At 48.0% G+C, this 22,715-nt stretch overlaps 1 long non-coding RNA gene across 1 annotated transcript; it reads left to right on the top strand.

The window, feature by feature from the left end:
- Positions 1–407: 407 nt before the first annotated feature.
- LOC147974220 (uncharacterized) lies at positions 408–3,440 on the top strand. The gene is made up of 3 exons (XR_015601932.1): positions 408–676; positions 1,824–1,898; positions 3,133–3,440. It is a non-coding gene; the product is annotated as an uncharacterized LOC147974220 (long non-coding RNA).
- The last annotated feature ends 19,275 nt before the right edge of the window (positions 3,441–22,715 follow it).

Below are 22,715 nucleotides of genomic sequence, written 5' to 3'. Positions count from 1 at the left end.
TTGTGGCGGAGAAACCAAACTTTGATAAAGTGTTTAAAGGCTCTATAATAAATAAAACAGTAGCTTAAACATTTAAATAAATGGCTTTCATAATTTATAGACTATTAAACTATTTGAATTAGGTGTGGACTTTTTGTGGCAGTGGTAAAACTAGTCACACTAATTTAGGTGCTTCTGTATATATTTTGTAAAACAAAATTAAATGAGCATAAAGATAAAACAATAAAGTAAAATTACTAAAATAAAAAGAAAACAAAAGAATAAAAGGAAAACAACCCCCCTCCCGACTGGGCCTTGGCCCAGTTGGCCGTGCGGCCCAGCTAGCCAATCGGCCCAACCGCACCCCCTCTCTGGCCTACAAGGCCACCTCTCCCTCCTCCGTAACCCTAAATCCCCACTTCCCCACCCACAACCCCCCTCTCCTCCACGATCTGGATCGGGGGCGGGCGCCCCCGGCAACCGCCTCGACTGCCGCCGCGCTGACCCCGCTGCCACTTCATCGACATCACTCGGTGCTGCCCCGCATCGCCCGCCTCCTCAATCCTCCCTCCTGCGTGGATCCGGTCGGGGGCAATCGACACTCTGCCCCCCGACGCCGCCCGCCACCGTCGCCTCGCCTCCCCACCGCTACCTCGTCGGCTGCATCGAGCCTCGCTGGAGTACCCCTGCAACGGGGGTGAGCGAACCTCCCCCTCTCCTCCTGTGTGCCTCCCTTGCACACGCGCCCCTGCTGCCCCGTCCGGTCACCTTGCTCCGGTCGCGCTTCGTCGTACACCGCGCCGCGCTGGTGCACGCTCACCCGCGCCCCGCCCACGCCAAGTCCTCGCCCGCACAGACCCCTCCACGGCCACCCGCACCACAGGCTGCGCCCACGGGTGCCTCACGCCCCAGCCTCTACGCCGCTCGCTCGCGACCACCACCGTCCCACTGCACCCCGCGTGCGCCCACCTGCGCCTGCGCGAGCCCCACCGCCTTGCCACGGCCATCCGCGGCGACCTCCACCCCCGCCTGACCTCGGCAACCGCTGCGCCTGCCCTACTCCTCGCATCGGCCGCGGCCTCGCCTAGCGCCGCCCTTGGCCGCCGGCGCCCTGCTGCTGGCCTGGGCAAGAGCCCCGATGGGCTGGCGCCCATCACCCGGTTTCGCCTGAACCAGCGCGCCCGTTCCAGTGGCCCATTGGCCACTGACAGCCGGGGCCCGCAGCCCAGAACGTTTAAAAAATGAATATAAAAAACAAATAATAATTAAAATAATTAATTAATTAATGAATTAATTAACCATATTTAATTAATCTAAATAACTAGTTAGTTTAATTAAACAGTAATTAGATTAGTTGAACCCTAATTAGACTAAACCGTCAATGTTGAACGAGACCCACACGTTAGTTGACCAGCCAACGCCTCTGTTGACTGCTGACGTCATGCTGACGTCAGCGTGCACTGTTCTGAATAATGTTGGATTAAAATAATTAAATAAATGCTAAAAAGTGATTTAAATCTTTTAAAATCAATATAAAATAAATCGTAGCTCGGATGGAAAAACTTTGTACATGAAAGTTGCTCAGAACGACGAGACGAATCCGGATACACAACCCGTTCGTCCACCACGCATCCCTAGCATAGCGATCACGCAACTTTCCCCCTCCGATTCATCTGTCCGAAAACACGAAACACTTGGGATATTTTCCCGAATGTTTCCCCCCTTCACCGGTACCACCTCGTACCGCGTTAGGGCACCCCTAGCACAGCTACTTGTCATGTCATGCATCGCTATGCATCTGTTTGCTTAATATTTATTGTTTCTTCCCCCTCTTCTCTCGCTAGACACCGAGACCGAGGCCGCTGCTACCCAGTACGACTATGGTGTTGACGGCCCCTCTCTCTTGCCAGAGCAACCAGGCAAGCCCCCCCTTGATCACCAGATATCGCCTACTCTTCTCTCTTCTGCTTGCATTAGAGTAGTGTAGCATGTTTCTGCTTTTCGTTAATCCTATTATGATGCATAGCCTGTCATTGTTGCTACAACTGTTGATACCTTACCTGCAATCCTAAATGCTTAGTATAGGATGCTAGATTATCATCAGTGGACCTACATTCTTGTCAGTCTGCCATACTATACTATCGGGCCGTGATCACATCGGGTGTTGATCACGGGTATATACTATACATACATACTATACATGTTGTGATTAAAGTCGGGTCGGCTCGTTGAGTACCCGCAAGTGATTCTGATGTAGGGGGCTGAAGGGGCAGGTGGTTCCACCCAGGTAGTGGTGGGCCTAGGTTCCCGACGGCCCCGACTGTTACTTTGAGGCGGAGCAACATGGCAGGCGGAGACCACCTAGGAGAGAGGTGGGCCTGGCCCTGGTCGGCGTTCGCGGTTACTTCATGACGAAGCCTTCATGACGTCAGCGACTGAGCGACATGTGCCGGGTTGGACTGGAATGCCTGCTCTTGTATAAGGGAGGCTAGGTCTGCTCACCGGCCGCGTATGCAATGTGCAGGTGTGCAATGGGCGATGGGCCCAGACCCCTGCGCCATAGGATTTAGACCGGCATGCTGACCTCTCTGTTGTGCCTAGGTAGGGCTGTGATGTGTTGATCTTCCGAGGCCGGGCATGACCCAGGAAAGTGTGTCTGGCCAAAGGGGATCGAGCGTGTTGGGAAATGTGGTGCACCCCTGCAGGGAAGTTAAACTATTCGAATAGCCATGATCTTCGGTAACAGGACGACTTGGAGTTGTACCTTGACCTTATGACAACTAGAACCGGATACTTAATAAAACACACCCTTCCATGTGCCAGATACAACTGGTGATCGCTCTCTCACAGGGCGACGAGGGGAGGATCATCGGTTAGGATTATGCTATGCGATGTTACTTGGTGAACTTACCATCTACTCTCTTCCTCTGCTGCAAGATGGAGGTTACCAGAAGCGTAGTCTTCGATAGGACTAGCTATCCCCCTCTTATTCTGGCATTCTGCAGTTCAGTCCACATATGTTACCCCTTTTCCATTTGATACCAATGCATATATATGTAGTGTAGTTCCTTGCTTGCGAGTACTTTGGATGAGTACTCACGGTTGCTTTGCTCCCCCCTTTTCCCCTTTCCTATACCCAATTGCTGCGACCAGATGTAGGAGTCTTGGAACCAGACGCCACTGTCGATGACGACTGCTACTACTCGGGAGGTGCCTACTACTATGTGCAGGCCGCCGACGACGACCAGGAGTAGTTTAGGAGGATCCCAGGCAGGAGGCCTGCGCCTCTTCCGATCTGTATCCCAGTTTGTGCTAGCCTTCGTAAGGCAAACTTGTTTGCTTATGTCTGTACTCAGATATTGTTGCGTCCGCTGACTCGTCTATGATCGAGCTCTTGTATTCGAGCCCTCGAGGCCCCTGGCTTGTAATATGATGCTTCTATGACTTATTTTATTTGTAGAGTTGTGTTGTGATATCTTCCCGTGAGTCCCTGATCTTGATCGTACACATTTGCGTGTATGTTTAGTGTACGATTGAATCAGGGGTGTCACAAGTTGGTATGAGAGCCGACTGCCTGTAGGAATCCCCCTTCCACACTCCTTGGCCGAAGTCGAGTTTAGACATTACAACACTTTTACTAATATGGCTGTGCGGCCCATGGGCCCACGTCGCCATTGGATGGTATTAGGATCTTTTACTCCTCGATCTTTACTCCGGGACTTTGAACTCTCTTCTATTCAGGTTAAACAATTTTTACTAACTCTGACTCTAGGTTCTCGATAATACTTTCTCCCGAAGGGCCCCTTCAGTCTAGATGATCTCTGGCTGCACCAGAAGATTTCGAAGATACTCTCCGATATTATCTCGAGACCTTGTGCCAGTTGCTTTTGCAATTCCCTACCACTGAAATATCTCTATGGATAACTACTTAAACCTGTCGATCTTACTTTATACCTAGTCGATCTTGTTATTACAAGATACCCCGAGAAAACTTTGTGCCTACTGCCTTGCAGTTCTAAGTCGCCTAAATACCCCTATGGATAAATTCTTGCACCTATCGAGTAATCGCTCGTCCCCAGTTGTTCATATGTTTCACAAAATTCTTCGAAATACTATCCGATCTTCGAGAATCCTCTGTAGCTTATGGCTCTTGAAATGCTTGTCTGCCTGCATTATGGTTAATTCCAAATGACTATCAATATTCATGGATGTCCTTTGCCTTTAACATCTTGGGTCCCTTGATTCAATATGTTGCGAATGTTGCAATCCTTAATCAGATCCTCGAATTCATCCTTTCGCCTCAGACGTCATTTTCAACATGAGCTGGATCTCGACCAATCAAATTGCCATCGATTGTACCCCTAAGCCTACTCAACTTATCCATCCTTAATCAGAGTGTTTGCTTCTGATCCCCTGATTTGGAAATCACAATTCCTTTGCATTTGGGTTTGAATTAGTTGGTTGTTTCTATAATCCAATGCCTCTGCATTATTTCTTCCTCTGATTGAGTACCGATGCTTACATCAGATCCCTTGAGGACCATCGGATCCTTTGTTGTATTTTATCTGACAGTGTCCTTCATATCTAATAACCTTGTGGGCCTTCCCTCGGATACATAATGCCTTTGGTAAATTGTATCCTCTACTTTCTCAACCTTGCTCTGCTTTTGAGCTGGTGATATTTACTCTTGAAGCTTGTGGTATATGTTTCTAAGATACCCCGATGGGTTGAACCTATGCCTTTTCTAAACCGTGTGAACCTGAAAGTTTTCACGAGTCGTACTCTTCTGGTGGTTCGCTAGATAAAATTTCAACACTACAACTTCTTCGAAAATGTGAAGTGAATGAAAGGTTATGCATTGGAGAAGTGGGAGTCGACCTTGAAATTTGTGTTCATGCCCATGGACCTGATGTGGAACTTATCATAAAAGCTTCTTGTAATAATAACTATTTCCTTGATATGATATCATCTGGTATCTATGTATTGATCCTTTGCAATCGCGGTCCTGACCACATTTTCTCCTTGATTCCATTTCTCAGACAAGTTAAAGCACTTGTCTTCTGTTGATCGATACATCTCCGCAACCTCTGTTTTGATCTTCCTCGAGTATTAACCTCAGGTATCTCGAGAACTGTGTTGCTTCCTGCGAGTCTTCATCTAGTATTGCTTCTCACCGATCTTAGATTTCTCCTAGGTCCTGAGTTATTAGTCACTCGAGAACACCAATAAGTGAATCGATTCCGCACTCTGATTCAATAACTCTAAGTAATTCTCGTTGCTTACAAGTTTAATAATCCTTCAAGTCATTTCCAAGCCTTATCAGCTATATCATTATCATGCAAACTTTTAACTATGCTACCTGGTCCTTCTTCTTGGAGCACAATTTTTGATGATGAGCTAATCTTACGTTGATTTTCCTCGTCTTATCATTTCACCTTGAACAACAAAATTGACCCCAAGTTTGTGTCGTATCTATGGCTCCAATAATCTTTTGCTGCATCAGTCCTTTTGCTTGATGTAGTCGCTGATCAATTGCTTCCTCGTGGATCCTCTCGACAACAAATTGTCGTGATCATCATCAACATCTTGACTCCTTCCAGGATATCAATGGAATTCTTGATGATAAGTGCCATCCTCGTTCCTTGGTAATTTGAGTTACCATCGACAACATCCTTACCTTCCCTTCATCACAAACTTGATCATGTTATGGAGCTCCTTGCTAACCAGCTTATGCTATGTTCTAACTTGGAGTATTACCATCTTTTATGTCAAGGATATTGTGAGAATTGCTCCACCTCTTGAGAATTCTTGATATAGTAATACTTCTTGCCATCTCCATTCGTTTTCTGATCCCCGTGTTGTTTCTAACCTGAACACCGACAATTGAACTATGATGTGTGAATTCAAAACTTCTAGCAATCCTATTGCTTTGGAATTAATGGTCGAAAGTTCATTCTTAGACTATTGGTTATCGAATCAACATTCTAACATTGATCATGCTACCTAAGCCCTTATTTTGGGTGCACTTTTCAACCGATGTTTAACTATGTATGTTTTCCTCGAGCATACCTCATTATATCAGTTGATCTAACAAGTGTTACCTCCTTGTTCACATAATTATGGAAATCCGTCTTTGGTTAATCTTGATGAATTGTCGCTGACTCCATCAACCACATCCTCATTTTCTCCTTGGTTAATGATGGACTTTTCTTTTGGAACTTGCTTCTATAGTTCATTTCCCGAGAATCTTATAATGTCATCTTGTCAATTTGTGTTGCACCTTTTCTTCTCAGGCATCCTAAGTCTGAGGTATCCTAACACAAATCGAATCTGAACCTCGGTCAGGTATGATGGTTGGAACATTTTCCAAGCGTTATAACATTGGTCTTCATGTGACCTGGTAAGGTGATGTCATGCCTAGCACACCTGGCCGGAGGACCTATTGTTATAGTTTCCTTTTCTGCAAGATTATCCATTCTTCCATGAGGAAATTGTAAGACTTATTCTATAAGTTGTCCTTGATGGATCCTTTGTGTATCCAAAGTCTGATCTTTGCTTGAAGACCATGTCAATGCTATCTCGAAGCATGTTTGTGGTACTCCGATTTTCAACAAGAACATTTGAAGCCCAATGCTAAATGCTTCTTGCTCAATTATCCAAACACCGTTGTAGGGGTAATGTCATGAAATTTCTCTCCACTTACCTAAAGGGTTTTCTACATTATGTCTTGTCACAGATATCATGCTATAATTGTCCTTGGGAAGGATATACACCTGAAATATGTCTTTAAACACAATTTCCTTTCCGTTGTTCTGTTTAATCTGTTGATCACGATTTCCTTTCCATTGTTTGGTTTAACCTTTCATGTGATCTATATGATCTAAGCAGTAATATTCTCCTACTTTTGTAAACACCTCGGTGTACAATTCTGTCAGAAAGACCGTGTTACTTTTGTTGATGACATTCCGGTAACCACCGATGGACGAGAACTTTGCCTACTGGTCCACCTCATTCCACGAGCAGGAAAATGGTTCTCTTCTTCCCTCGCCCTTGGTACCGACGTTGTTGCTGACATATAACTGACAGGCTACACGCTGACATGCCTTGCTATCATGACTGTGCAAGATGTCACCGCCCTTTCTACCTTTAACCCACATGGTGGGCCTATAACCCACAGTTCTACAGGATCGAAACCCGACTCTCCTGTACACCCCCTGTTCCCAAAGTTATTCCTCGCGCTTGACTTCATATGTAATTCGCGGGCCACCTACCTAGTGATCTATTCTGGTATCAGACGCAATACTTATTCCCATTGCTCTGAATTCCTTTCACACTTCGTTCCAGGGACGAACAATTGCCTATGCGCTTGACACTTCTATTTTACACCTTCTTATTTTTCTCTCAATAATGTCTTAAAATTCAAATTGAGAGTTACTTTCCGCCACCTTCGCTGATGTTATCTACCAGATAAGTAGCACTATAGTGGCCCGTTCTTCCAGAATACCCCCTTACCTATTCGTAAGTTCGATGGAGTTCCCGAAGAAAGGACGACAACTTCATCATGATGCACTGGAATAAAGAATTGAAGACATCAACAAATGGGATTAACTTCTTCGAGAAGATCCGTTAGGATTTCGTAACTAGACCTTCCCCCCTTCTCTACCTCTTAAATCTCGGGACGAGATTTCTTGTAGTGGAGGAGAATTGTGACGCCCGGATTGTGACGCCCGGATAGTTAAGCTACAGTAACCCTCCGATAATGATGCCACGTCACCACAATTACTATTGCTAATCTCGTATTAGTTCGAAACCGATTCTAATTCAAATCCAAAATCGAGCAAACAATAAATGTTTTCAAATATTAAAACTAAAATGTTCGGGTTGTGCCAGATAGTGCATAGGTAATAATGATGGAGAAACCACACTTTTATGAAGTTTTTAAATGCACTAAAATAATTTAAACAGCAGCATAAACAATTAAATAAATGTGTTATATAATTTATAAAATGTTGCACTACTTTATTAGGGGTTAATCTTTTTGTGGCAGTGCGTTTAGTGGTAATACAAATTTAGGGGTCATTTTTATATTTTACAAAACTAAAATAAATTATAAAACAGAAAAAGGAAAGAACCAAACAAAAAAAAGGAACCCCCCCACTGGGCCACTTGGCCCAGCTAGCCTCCGCCGTCCGAACGGGCCGGCCCAACCGCGCCCATATCCCCCCGGACCACGAAACCCTAAACTGTCGTTCCCCCACTTCCCCACTCGCTCTCTCCCTCTCCACCCACCACTCTCGATCCCATCTGGATCGGGGTGGGGAACAAGCCACGCCGCCGCCGATTCCCTTTGCCGGAGCAACCCCGACGTCGTGCCGCCTCTCCGCTGGCCTGCTGCCTCCCCGCCAGCCTGCCTCCTCCACAACGCCGTCATCCCCATCGAACACCTCGACCCCCGCTGCCCATTTCCCTACCGGCCCCGTGAGCTACCCTCCCTCCTCTCTCTGCCATGCCACGCGGCCGCTCCGCCGTGGCCGCGCCCTCCCCCCCCCTCGCGCGCTCCCGCGTCGTTTGCAGCTCCGGCCGCCGCTGCTTGCGGCTGCTCCAGCGCGCGCCCCCGACGCCTTCGCCCGTGCCTGCCCTGTCCGGCCTCAGGACGCGCCCCGGCCGCGCTCACCGCGGCCTGCGCTCACCGTGGCCTCGCCCCGCACCATTGCCTCACTCCCGCGCCGGTTCCCTCTCCCCTCTATCCCCGCGCGAGCACCACCGCGCCGGCTTGCCCGTCGTCTTGCCGCTGCATGCGCCAACCGCGCTGTCTCGCACCCGCGCACCGCGTCGCCATGGTTGCGACCTGTGCCCCTCACCGCAAGCGCTCCGGCGCCCGCTCGTGGCCGTCGCCACCTGCATCGTTCCGCTACTTCCTTGACCGCACCGCCGCTGCCTCCGCCGCCTACCGTTCCCCCTCCTGCGCACATCGCCTCGGCCACAGCCTCACCGACGCTCCCTCCGCCCTGGCCGGCGCTCTCCTCCGCCCTGGCCGGCGCTCTCCTCTGCCCCGGCCAGTGCCCGGGGCCAGCTGGGCTGCGCCCATGCCCGTTAGCGCCCGGACGCCCGCTAGTGCTCGCACGCCCGCACCCGATAGGCCCTCTAGCCTATGACAGTGGGGCCCCATGCCCAGAAAAAAAGGATTTAAAAAAACAATAAAAATAAAATTAATTAATTAGTTAATTAATTAATGAAATTAATTAATCCTGTTTAACTAAACTAATTAGAATAAATTAACCTAATCGTCATTTAGATAAAACTAATTAAGGTTGTTTAGTTAATGTGAGTCATGACACATGGGACCCACGCACTATTCACTGGTTGACCCAGTCAATAGTTGACTGTGCGGTTGACTTTGACCTGGCCCCACATGTCATTGACTGTGGCTGGCACATCACTAGGTGACAAAAGTATTTCACTGTTTATTATTCAAATTTAATAATTCCGCAATATTGTTTAAACTTCGAAAAATCATAGAAAATAAACCGTAGCTCGGATGAAAATACTTTGTACATGAAAGTTGCTCAAAACGACGAGACGAATCCGTATACGCAGCCTGTTCGTTTGCCACACATCCCTAGCATAGCAAACACGCAACTTTCCCCCTCCGGTACATCTGTCTGAAAACGCGAAACACCGGGGATACTTTCCCGGATGTTTCCCCCCCTTCGCTCATATCACATATCCCTGCGTTATGCCACCCCTAGCACGACGTATTGCCGCGTCTTGCTTTGTGTTACATTTGATTGCTCTGTTATTTATTGTGTTCCCCCTCCGTTACTTCTTTCCGGTAGGCTCCGAGACCGTTGTTGATACCCCCTATGATCGGCTACATCGACGATGACCCCTCTTTCTTGCCAGAGCAACCAGGCAAGCCCCCCCTTGATCACCAGATATCGCCTACTCTTCTCTATACTGCTTGCATTAGATTAGTGTAGCACGTTACTGCTTTCCGTTAATCCTATCCTGATGCATAGCCTGTCCTTGCTACTACTGTTGTTACCTTTACCTGCAATCCTAATGCTTAGTATAGGATGCTAGATTATCATCAGTGGCCCTACACTCTTGTCCGTCTGCCATGCTATACTACTGGGCCGTGATCACTTTGGGAGGTGATCACGGGCATATACTATATACTTTGCACTATTACATTACCTGTGGTACTGTTCGGAGTTGGGGGCTGAAGGGGCAGGTGGCTCCATCCCGGTAGAGGTGGGCCTGGGTTCCCGATGGCCCTCGACTGTTACTTTGTGGCGGAGCGACAGGGCAGGTTGAGACCACCTAGGAGAGAGGTGGGCCTGGCCCTGGTCGGCGTTCGCGGATACTTAACACGTTTAACGAGATCTTGGTATTTGATATGAGTCTGGCCACTGGCCTATACGCACTAACCATCTACGCGAGGACAGTTATGGGCACTCGACGTCGTGGTATCAGTCGAAGCCTTCGTGACGTCAGCGACTGAGCGGCGCGCACCGGATTGGACTGGAACGCCTGCTAGGCTAGGTCTGCTTTCGGCCGCCCTCGCAACGTGCAGGTGTGCGATGGGCGATGGGCCTAGACCCCTGCGCCATAGGATTTAGACCGGCGTGCTGACCTCTTTGTTGTGCCTAGGTAGGGCTGCGACGTGTTGATCTTCCAAGGTCGGGCATGACCCAGGAAAGTGTGTCTGGCCAAATGGGATCGAGCGTGTTGGGTTATGTGGTGCACCCCCTGCAGGGAAGTTAATCTATTCGAATAGCCGTGATCTTCGGTGACAGGACGACTTGGAGTTGTACCTTGACCTTATGACAACTAGAACCGGATACTTAATAAAACACACCCTTCCAAGTGCCAGATACAACCGGTGGTCGCTCTCTCACAGGGCGACGAGGGGAGGATCATCGGTTAGGATTATGCTATGCGATGATACTTGGTGAACTTACCATCTACTCTCTTCTCCTGCTGCAAGATGGAGGTTACCAGAAGCATAGTCTTCGAAAGGACTAGCTATCCCCCTCTTATTCCGGCATTCTGCAGTTCAGTCCACATATGATACCTTATTCCATTTGATACCAATCCATACATATGTAGTGTAGCTCCTTGCTTGCGAGTACTTTGGATGAGTACTCAAGGTTGCTTCTCTTCCCCTTTTCCCCTTTCCTATATTCGATTGCTGCAACCAGACGATGGAGCCCAGGAGCCAGATGCCACTGTCGATGACGACTACTACTACTCGGGAGGTGCCTATTACTACGTGTAGCCCGCTGACGGCGACCAGGAGTAGTTTAGGAGGATCCCAGGCAGGAGGCCTGCGCCTCTTTTGATCTGTATCCCAGTTTGTGCTAGCCTTCTCAAGGCAAACTTGTTTAACTTATGTCTGTACTCAGATATTGTTGCTTCCGCTGACTCGTCTATGATCGAGCTCTTGTATTCGAGCCCTCGAGGCCCCTAGCTTGTAATATGATGCTTGTATGACTTATTTTATTTGTAGAGTTGTGTTGTGATATCTTCCCGTGAGTCCCTGATCTTGATCATACACGTTTGCGTGTATGATTAGTGTACGGTCAAATCGGGGGCGTCACACGGATAATCAAGCTATAGTAACCTCTATTAATAACGCCATGTCACCTCCGTTACTGTTGCTAATCTCGCGTTAGTTCGAAAACGATTCAAATTCAAATTCAAAATAGAGGCAAACAATAAAAGTTTTCAGATATTAAAACTAAAATGTTCTGAGTAATCCAAATATTGCATAGGTAATTGTGGCGGAGAAACCAAACTTTGATAAAGTGTTTAAAGGCTCTATAATAAATAAAACAGTAGCTTAAACATTTAAATAAATGGCTTTCATAATTTATAGAGTATTAAACTATTTTAATTAGGTGTGGACTATTTGTGGCAGTGGTAAAACTGGTCACACTAATTTAGGTGCTTCTGTATATATTTTGTAAAACAAAATTAAATGAGCATAATGATAAAACAATAAAGTAAAATTACTAAAATAAAAAGAAAACAAAAGAATAAAAGGAAAACAACCCCCCTCCCGACTGGGCCTTGGCCCAGTTGGCCATGCGGCCCAGCTAGCCAATCGGCCCAACCGCACCCCCTCTCTGGCCTACAAGGCCACCTCTCCCTCCTCCGTAACCCTAAATCCCCACTTCCCCACCCACAGCCCCCTCTCCTCCATGATCTGGATCGGGGGCGGGCGCCCCCGGCAACCGCCTCGACTGCCGCCGCGCTGACCCCGCTGCCACTTCATCGACATCACTCGGTGCTACCCCGCATCGCCCGCCTCCTCAATCCTCCCTCCTGCGTGGATCCAGTCGGGGGCAATCGACACCCTGCCCCCCGACGCCGGCACACATCCCCGACGCTGCCCGCCACCGTCGCCTCGCCTCCCCACCGCTACCTCGTCGGCTGCATCGAGCCTCACCGGAGTACCCCTGCAACGGGGGTGAGCGAACCTCCCCCTCTCCTCCTGTGTGCCTCCCTTGCACACGCGCCCTTGCCGCCCCGTCCGGTCACCTCACTCCGGTCGCGCTTCGTCGTACACCGCGCCGCGCTGGTGCACGCTCACCTGCACCCCGCCCACGCCACGTCCTCGCCCGCACAGACCCCTCCGCGGCCACCCGCACCACAGGCTGCGCCCACGGGTGCCTCACGCCCCAGCCTCTACGCCGCTCGCTCGCGACCACCACCGTCCCACTGCACCCCGCGTGCGCCCACCTGCGCCTGCGCGAGCCCCACCGCCTTACCACGGCCGTCCGCGGCGACCTCCACCCGCGCCCGACCTCGGCAACCGCTGCGCCTGCCCTACTCCTCGCATCGGCCGCGGCCTCGCCTAGCGCCGCCCTTGGCCGCCGGCGCCCTGCTGCTGGCCTGGGCAAGAGCCCCAATGGGCTGGCGCCCATCACCCGGTTTCGCCTGAACCAGCGCGCCCGTTCCAGTGGCCCATTGGCCACTGACAGCCGGGGCCCGCAGCCCAGAACGTTTAAAAAATGAATATAAAAAGCAAATAATAATTAAAATAATTAATTAATTAATGAATTAATTAACCATATTTAATTAATCTAAATAACTAGTTAGTTTAATTAAACAGTAATTAGATTAGTTGAACCCTAATTAGACTAAACCGTCAATGTTGAACGAGACCCACACGTTAGTTGACCAGCCAACGCCTCTGTTGACTGCTGACGTCAGCGTGCACTGTTCTGAATAATGTTGGATTAAAATAATTAAATAAATGCTAAAAAGTGATTTAAATCTTTTAAAATCAATATAAAATAAATCGTAGCTCGGATGGGAAAACTTTGTACATGAAAGTTGCTCAGAACGACGAGACGAATCCGGATACACAACCCGTTCGTCCACCACGCATCCCTAGCATAGCGATCACGCAACTTTCCCCCTCCGATTCATCTGTCCGAAAACACGAAACACTTGGGATATTTTCCCGAATGTTTCCCCCCTTCACCGGTACCACCTCGTACCGCGTTAGGGCACCCCTAGCACAGCTACTTGTCATGTCATGCATCGCTATGCATCTGTTTGCTTAATATTTATTGTTTCTTCCCCCTCTTCTCTCGCTTGACACCGAGACCGAGGCCGCTGCTACCCAGTACGACTATGGTGTTGACGGCCCCTCTCTCTTGCCAGAGCAACCAGGCAAGCCCCCCCTTGATCACCAGATATCGCCTACTCTTCTCTCTTCTGCTTGCATTAGAGTAGTGTAGCATGTTTCTGCTTTTCGTTAATCCTATTATGATGCATAGCCTGTCATTGTTGCTACAACTGTTGATACCTTACCTGCAATCCTAAATGCTTAGTATAGGATGCTAGATTATCATCAGTGGACCTACATTCTTGTCAGTCTGCCATACTATACTATCGGGCCGTGATCACATCGGGTGTTGATCACGGGTATATACTATACATACATACTATACATGTTGTGACTAAAGTCGGGTCGGCTCGTTGAGTACCCGCAAGTGATTCCGATGTAGGGGGCTGAAGGGGCAGGTGGTTCCACCTAGGTAGTGGTGGGCCTAGGTTCCCGACGGCCCCGACTGTTACTTTGAGGCGGAGCAACATGGCAGGCGGAGACCACCTAGGAGAGAGGTGGGCCTGGCCCTGGTCGGCGTTCGCGGTTACTTCACAATAACACACTTAACGAGATCTGGGTATTTGATCTAAGTCTGGCTACCGACCTATACGCACTAACCAACTATGCGGGAATAGTTATGGGCACTTGATGTCGTGGTATCAGCCGAAGCCTTCATGACGTCAGCGACTGAGCGGCACGTGCCGGGTTGGACTGGAATGCCTGCTCTTGTATAAGGGAGGCTAGGTCTGCTCACCGGCCGCGTACGCAACGTGTAGGTGTGCAATGGGCGATGGGCCCAGACCCCTGCGCCATAGGATTTAGACCGGCATGCTGACCTCTCTGTTGTGCCTAGGTAGGGCTGCGATGTGTTGATCTTCCGAGGCCGGACATGACCCAGGAAAGTGTGTCTGGCCAAAGGGGATCGAGCGTGTTGGTAAATGTGGTGCACCCCTGCAGGGAAGTTAAACTATTCGAATAGCCGTGATCTTCGGTAACAGGACGACTTGGAGTTGTACCTTGACCTTATGACAACTAGAACCGGATACTTAATAAAACACACCCTTCCATGTGCCAGATACAACTGGTGATCGCTCTCTCACAGGGCGACGAGGGGAGGATCATCGGTTAGGATTATGCTATGCGATGTTACTTGGTGAACTTACCATCTACTCTCTTCCTCTGCTGCAAGATGGAGGTTACCAGAAGCGTAGTCTTCGATAGGACTAGCTATCCCCCTCTTATTTTGGCATTCTGCAGTTCAGTCCACATATGTTACCCCTTTTCCATTTGATACCAATGCATATATATGTAGTGTAGTTCCTTGCTTGCGAGTACTTTGGATGAGTACTCACGGTTGCTTTGCTCCCCCCTTTTCCCCTTTCCTATACCCAATTGCTGCGACCATACGTTGGAGTCTTGGAACCAGACGCCACTGTCGATGACGACTGCTACTACTCGGGAGGTGCCTACTACTATGTGCAGGCCGCTGACGACGACCAGGAGTAGTTTAGGAGGATCCCAGGCAGGAGGCCCGCGCCTCTTTCGATCTGTATCCCAGTTTGTGCTAGCCTTCTTAAGGCAAACTTGTTTACTTATGTCTGTACTCAGATATTGTTGCGTCCGCTGACTCGTCTATGATCGAGCTCTTGTATTCGAGCCCTCGAGGCCCCTGGCTTGTAATATGATGCTTCTATGACTTATTTTATTTGTAGAGTTGTGTTGTGATATCTTCCCGTGAGTCCCTGATCTTGATCGTACACATTTGCATGTATGTTTAGTGTACGATTGAATCAGGGGTGTCACAAGTTGGTATGAGAGCCGACTGCCTGTAGGAATCCCCCTTCCACACTCCTTGGCCGAAGTCGAGTTTAGACATTACAACACTTTTACTAATATGGCTGTGCGGCCCATGGGCCCACGTCGCCATTGGATGGTATTAGGATCTTTTACTCCTCGATCTTTACTCCGGGACTCTGAACTCTCTTCTATTCAGGTTAAACAATTTTTACTAACTCTGACTCTAGGTTCTCGATAATACTTTCTCCCGAAGGGCCCCTTCAGTCTAGATGATCTCTGGCTGCACCAGAAGATTTCGAAGATACTCTCCGATATTATCTCGAGACCTTGTGCCAGTTGCTTTTGCAATTCCCTACCACTGAAATATCTCTATGGATAACTACTTAAACCTGTCGATCTTACTTTATACCTAGTCGATCTTGTTATTACAAGATACCCCGAGAAAACTTTGTGCCTACTGCCTTGCAGTTCTAAGTCGCCTAAATACCCCTATGGATAAATTCTTGCACCTATCGAGTAATCGCTCGTCCCCAGTTGTTCATATGTTTCACAAAATTCTTCGAAATACTATCCGATCTTCGAGAATCCTCTGTAGCTTATGGCTCTTGAAATGCTTGTCTGCCTGCATTATGGTTAATTCCAAATGACTATCAATATTCATGGATGTCCTTTGCCTTTAACATCTTGGGTCCCTTGATTCAATATGTTGCGAATGTTGCAATCCTTAATCAGATCCTCGAATTCATCCTTTCGCCTCAGACGTCATTTTCAACATGAGCTGGATCTCGACCAATCAAATTGCCATCGATTGTACCCCTAAGCCTACTCAACTTATCCATCCTTAATCAGAGTGTTTGCTTCTAATCCCCTGATTTGGAAATCACAATTCCTTTGCATTTGGGTTTGAATTAGTTGGTTGTTTCTATAATCCAATGCCTCTGCATTATTTCTTCCTCTGATTGAGTACCGATGCTTACATCAGATCCCTTGAGGACCATCGGATCCTTTGTTGTATTTTATCTGACAGTGTCCTTCATATCTAATAACCTTGTGGGCCTTCCCTCGGATACATAATGCCTTTGGTAAATTGTATCCTCTACTTTCTCAACCTTGCTCTGCTTTTGAGCTGGTGATATTTACTCTTGAAGCTTGTGGTATATGTTTCTAAGATACCCCGATGGGTTGAACCTATGCCTTTTCTAAACCGTGTGAACCTGAAAGTTTTCACGAGTCGTACTCTTCTGGTGGTTCGCTAGATAAAATTTCAACACTACAACTTCTTCGAAAATGTGAAGTGAATGAAAGGTTATGCATTGGAGAAGTGGGAGTCGACCTTGAAATTTGTGTTCATGCCCATGGACCTGATGTGGAACTTATCATAAAAGCTTCTTGTAATAATAACTATTTCCTTGATATGATATCATCTGGTATCTATGTATTGATCCTTTGCAATCGCGGTCCTGACCACATTTTCTCCTTGATTCCATTTCTCAGACAAGTTAAAGCACTTGTCTTCTGTTGATCGATACATCTCCGCAACCTCTGTTTTGATCTTCCTCGAGTATTAACCTCAGGTATCTCGAGAACTGTGTTGCTTCCTGCGAGTCTTCATCTAGTATTGCTTCTCACCGATCTCAGATTTCTCCTAGGTCCTGAGTTATTAGTCACTCGAGAACACCAATAAGTGAATCGATTCCGCACTCTGATTCAATAACTCTAAGTAATTCTCATTGCTTACAAGTTTAATAATCCTTCAAGTCATTTCCAAGCCTTATCAGCTATATCATTATCGTGCAAACTTTTAACTATGCTACCTGGTCCTTCTTCTTGGAGCACAATTTTTGATGATGAGCTAATCTTACGTTGATTTTCCTCGTCTTATCATTTCACCTTGAACAACAAAATTGACCCCAAGTTTGTGTCGTATCTATGGCTCCAATAATCTTTTGCTGCATCAGTCCTTTTGCTTGATGTAGTCGCTGATCAATTGCTTCCTCGTGGATCCTCTCGACAACAAATTGTCGTGATCATCATCAACATTTTGACTCCTTCCAGGATATCAATGGAATTCTTGATGATAAGTGCCATCCTCGTTCCTTGGTAATTTGAGTTACCATCGACAACATCCTTACCTTCCCTTCATCACAAACTTGATCATGTTATGGAGCTCCATGCTAACCAGCTTATGCTATGTTCTAACTTGGAGTATTACCATCTTTTATGTCAAGGATATTGTGAGAATTGCTCCACCTCTTGAGAATTCTTGATATAGTAATACTTCTTGCCATCTCCATTCGTTTTCTGATCCCCGTGTTGTTTCTAACCTGAACACCGACAATTGAACTATGATGTGTGAATTCAAAACTTCTAGCAATCCTATTGCTTTGGAATTAATGGTCGAAAGTTCATTCTTAGACTATTGGTTATCGAATCAACATTCTAACATTGATCATGCTACCTAAGCCCTTATTTTGGGTGCACTTTTCAACCGATGTTTAACTATGTATGTTTTCCTCGAGCATACCTCATTATATCAGTTGATCTAACAAGTGTTACCTCCTTGTTCACATAATCATGGAAATCCGTCTTTGGTTAATCTTGATGAATTGTCGCTGACTCCATCAACCACATCCTCATTTTCTCCTTGGTTAATGATGAACTTTTCTTTTGGAACTTGCTTCTATAGTTCATTTCCCGAGAATCTTATAATGTCATCTTGTCAATTTGTGTTGCACCTTTTCTTCTCAGGCATCCTAAGTCTGAGGTATCCTAACACAAATCGAATCTGAACCTCGGTCAGGTATGATGGTTGGAACATTTTCCAAGCGTTATAACATTGGTCTTCATGTGACCTGGTAAGGTGATGTCATGCCTAGCACACCTGGCCGGAGGACCTATTGTTATAGTTTCCTTTTCTGCAAGATTATCCATTCTTCCATGAGGAAATTGTAAGACTTATTCTATAAGTTGTCCTTGATGGATCCTTTGTGTATCCAAAGTCTGATCTTTGCTTGAAGACCATGTCAATGCTATCTCGAAGCATGTTTGTGGTACTCCGATTTTCAACAAGAACATTTGAAGCCCAATGCTAAATGCTTCTTGCTCAATTATCCAAACACCGTTGTAGGGGTAATGTCATGAAATTTCTCTCCACTTACCTAAAGGGTTTTCTACATTATGTCTTGTCACAGATATCATGCTATAATTGTCCTTGGGAAGGATATACACCTGAAATATGTCTTTAAACACAATTTCCTTTCCGTTGTTCTGTTTAATCTGTTGATCACGATTTCCTTTCCATTGTTTGGTTTAACCTTTCATGTGATCTATATGATCTAAGCAGTAATATTCTCCTACTTTTGTAAACACCTCGGTGTACAATTCTGTCAGAAAGACCGTGTTACTTTTGTTGATGACATTCCGGTAACCACCGATGGACGAGAACTTTGCCTACTGGTCCACCTCATTCCACGAGCAGGAAAATGGTTCTCTTCTTCCCTCGCCCTTGGTACCGACGTTGTTGCTGACATATAACTGACAGGCTACACGCTGACATGCCTTGCTATCATGACTGTGCAAGATGTCACCGCCCTTTCTACCTTTAACCCACATGGTGGGCCTATAACCCACAGTTCTACAGGATCGAAACCCGACTCTCCTGTACACCCCCTGTTCCCAAAGTTATTCCTCGCGCTTGACTTCATATGTAATTCGCGGGCCACCTACCTAGTGATCTATTCTGGTATCAGACGCAATACTTATTCCCATTGCTCTGAATTCCTTTCACACTTCGTTCCAGGGACGAACAATTGCCTATGCGCTTGACACTTCTATTTTACACCTTCTTATTTTTCTCTCAATAATGTCTTAAAATTCAAATCGAGAGTTACTTTCCGCCACCTTCGCTGATGTTATCTACCAGATAAGTAGCACTATAGTGGCCCGTTCTTCCAGAATACCCCCTTACCTATTCGTAAGTTCGATGGAGTTCCCGAAGAAAGGACGACAACTTCATCATGATGCACTGGAATAAAGAATTGAAGACATCAACGAATGGGATTAACTTCTTTGAGAAGATCCGTTAGGATTTCGTAACTAGACCTTCCCCCCTTCTCTACCTCTTAAATCTCGGGACGAGATTTCTTGTAGTGGAGGAGAATTGTGACGCCCGGATTGTGACGCCCGGATAGTTAAGCTACAGTAACCCTCCGATAATGATGCCACGTCACCACAATTACTATTGCTAATCTCGTATTAGTTCGAAACCGATTCTAATTCAAATCCAAAATCGAGCAAACAATAAATGTTTTCAAATATTAAAACTAAAATGTTCGGGTTGTGCCAGATAGTGCATAGGTAATAATGATGGAGAAACCACACTTTTATGAAGTTTTTAAATGCACTAAAATAATTTAAACAGCAGCATAAACAATTAAATAAATGTGTTATATAATTTATAAAATGTTACACTACTTTATTAGGGGTTAATCTTTTTGTGGCAGTGCGTTTAGTGGTAATACAAATTTAGGGGTCATTTTTATATTTTACAAAACTAAAATAAATTATAAAACAGAAAAAGGAAAGAACCAAACAAAAAAAAGGAACCCCCCCGCTGGGCCACTTGGCCCAGCTAGCCTCCGCCGTCCGAACGGGCCGGCCCAACCGCGCCCATATCCCCCCGGACCACGAAACCCTAAACTGTCGTTCCCCCACTTCCCCACTCGCTCTCTCCCTCTCCACCCACCACTCTCGATCCCATCTGGATCGGGGTGGGGAACAAACCACGCCGCCGCCGATTCCCTTCGCCGGAGCAACCCCGACGTCGTGCCGCCTCTCCGCTGGCCTGCTGCCTCCCCGCCAGCCTGCCTCCTCCACAACGCCGTCATCCCCATCGAACACCTCGACCCCCGCTGCCCATTTCCCTACCGGCCCCGTGAGCTACCCTCCCTCCTCTCTCTGCCATGCCACGCGGCCGCTCCGCCGTGGCCGCGCCCTCCCCCCCCCTCCACGCGCGCTCCCGCGTCGCCTGCAGCTCCGGCCGCCGTTGCTTGCGGCTGCTCCAGCGCGCGCCCCCGATGCCTCCGCCCGTGCCTGCCCTGTCCGGCCTCAGGACGCGCCCCGGCCGCGCTCACCGCGGCCTGCGCTCACCGTGGCCTCGCCCTGCACCGTTGCCTCACTCCCGCGCCGGTTCCCTCTCCCCTGTATCCCCGCGCGAGCACCACCGCGCCGGCTTGCCCGTCGTCTTGCCGCTGCATGCGCCAACCGCGCTGTCTCGCACCCGCGCACCGCGTCGCCATGGTTGCGACCTGTGCCCCTCACCGCAAGCGCTCCGACGCCCGCTCGTGGCCGTCGCCACCTGCATCGTTCCGCTACTTCCTTGACCGCACCGCCGCTGCCTCCGCCGCCTACCGTTCCCCCTCCTGCGCACATCGCCTCCGCCACAGCCTCACCGACGCTCCCTCCGCCCTGGCCGGCGCTCTCCTCTGCCCCGGCCAGTGCCCGGGGCCAGCTGGGCTGCGCCCGTGCCCGTTAGCGCCCGGACGCCCGCTATTGCTCGCACGCCCGCACCCGATAGGCCCTCTAGCCTATGAAATTGCGGCCCCATGCCCAGAAAAAAGGATTTAAAAAAACAATAAAAATAAAATTAATTAATTAGTTAATTAATTAATGAAATTAATTAATCCTGTTTAACTAAACTAATTAGAATAAATTAACCTAATCGTCATTTAGATAAAACTAATTAAGGTTGTTTAGTTAATGTGAGTCATGACACATGGGACCCACGCACTATTCACTGGTTGACCCAGTCAATAGTTGACTGTGCGGTTGACTTTGACCTGGCCCCACATGTCATTGACTGTGGCTGGCACATCACTAGGTGACAAAAGTATTTCACTGTTTATTATTCAAATTTAATAATTCCGCAATATTGTTTAAACTTCGAAAAATCATAGAAAATAAACCGTAGCTCGGATGAAAATACTTTGTACATGAAAGTTGCTCAAAACGACGAGACGAATCCGTATACGCAGCCTGTTCGTTTGCCACACATCCCTAGCATAGCAAACACGCAACTTTCCCCCTCCGGTACATCTGTCTGAAAACGCGAAACACCGGGGATACTTTCCCGGATGTTTCCCCCCCTTCGCTCATATCACATATCCCTGCGTTATGCCACCCCTAGCACGACGTATTGCCGCGTCTTGCTTTGTGTTACATTTGATTGCTCTGTTATTTATTGTGTTCCCCCTCCGTTACTTCTTTCCGGTAGGCTCCGAGACCGTTGTTGATACCCCCTATGATCGGCTACATCGACGATGACCCCTCTTTCTTGCCAGAGCAACCAGGCAAGCCCCCCCTTGATCACCAGATATCGCCTACTCTTCTCTATACTGCTTGCATTAGATTAGTGTAGCACGTTACTGCTTTCCGTTAATCCTATCCTGATGCATAGCCTGTCCTTGCTACTACTGTTGTTACCTTTACCTGCAATCCTAATGCTTAGTATAGGATGCTAGATTATCATCAGTGGCCCTACACTCTTGTCCGTCTGCCATGCTATACTACTGGGCCGTGATCACTTTGGGAGGTGATCACGGGCATATACTATATACTTTGCACTATTACATTACCTGTGGTACTGTTCGGAGTTGGGGGCTGAAGGGGCAGGTGGCTCCATCCCGGTAGAGGTGGGCCTGGGTTCCCGATGGCCCTCGACTGTTACTTTGTGGCGGAGCGACAGGGCAGGTTGAGACCACCTAGGAGAGAGGTGGGCCTGGCCCTGGTCGGCGTTCGTGGATACTTAACACGTTTAACGAGATCTTGGTATTTGATATGAGTCTGGCCACTGGCCTATACGCACTAACCATCTACGCGAGGACAGTTATGGGCACTCGACGTCATGGTATCAGTCGAAGCCTTCGTGACGTCAGCGACTGAGCGGCGCGCACCGGATTGGACTGGAACGCCTGCTAGGCTAGGTCTGCTTTCGGCCGCCCTCGCAACGTGCAGGTGTGCAATGGGCGATGGGCCCAGACCCCTGCGCCATAGGATTTAGACCGGCGTGCTGACCTCTTTGTTGTGCCTAGGTAGGGCTGCGACGTGTTGATCTTCCAAGGTCCGGCATGACCCAGGAAAGTGTGTCCGGCCAAATGGGATCGAGCGTGTTGGGTTATGTGGTGCACCCCCTGCAGGGAAGTTAATCTATTCGAATAGCCGTGATCTTCGGTGACAGGACGACTTGGAGTTGTACCTTGACCTTATGACAACTAGAACCGGATACTTAATAAAACACACCCTTCCAAGTGCCAGATAC

Source organism: Triticum urartu, chromosome 4A (assembly GCF_056163025.1).
Source record: "Triticum urartu cultivar PI428250 chromosome 4A, HENAU_Tu73, whole genome shotgun sequence".
NCBI lineage: Eukaryota > Viridiplantae > Streptophyta > Magnoliopsida > Poales > Poaceae > Triticum > Triticum urartu.
The sequence above is the reverse complement of the archived record's forward strand: the minus strand, read 5'-3'. Positions and strand labels throughout refer to the sequence as shown.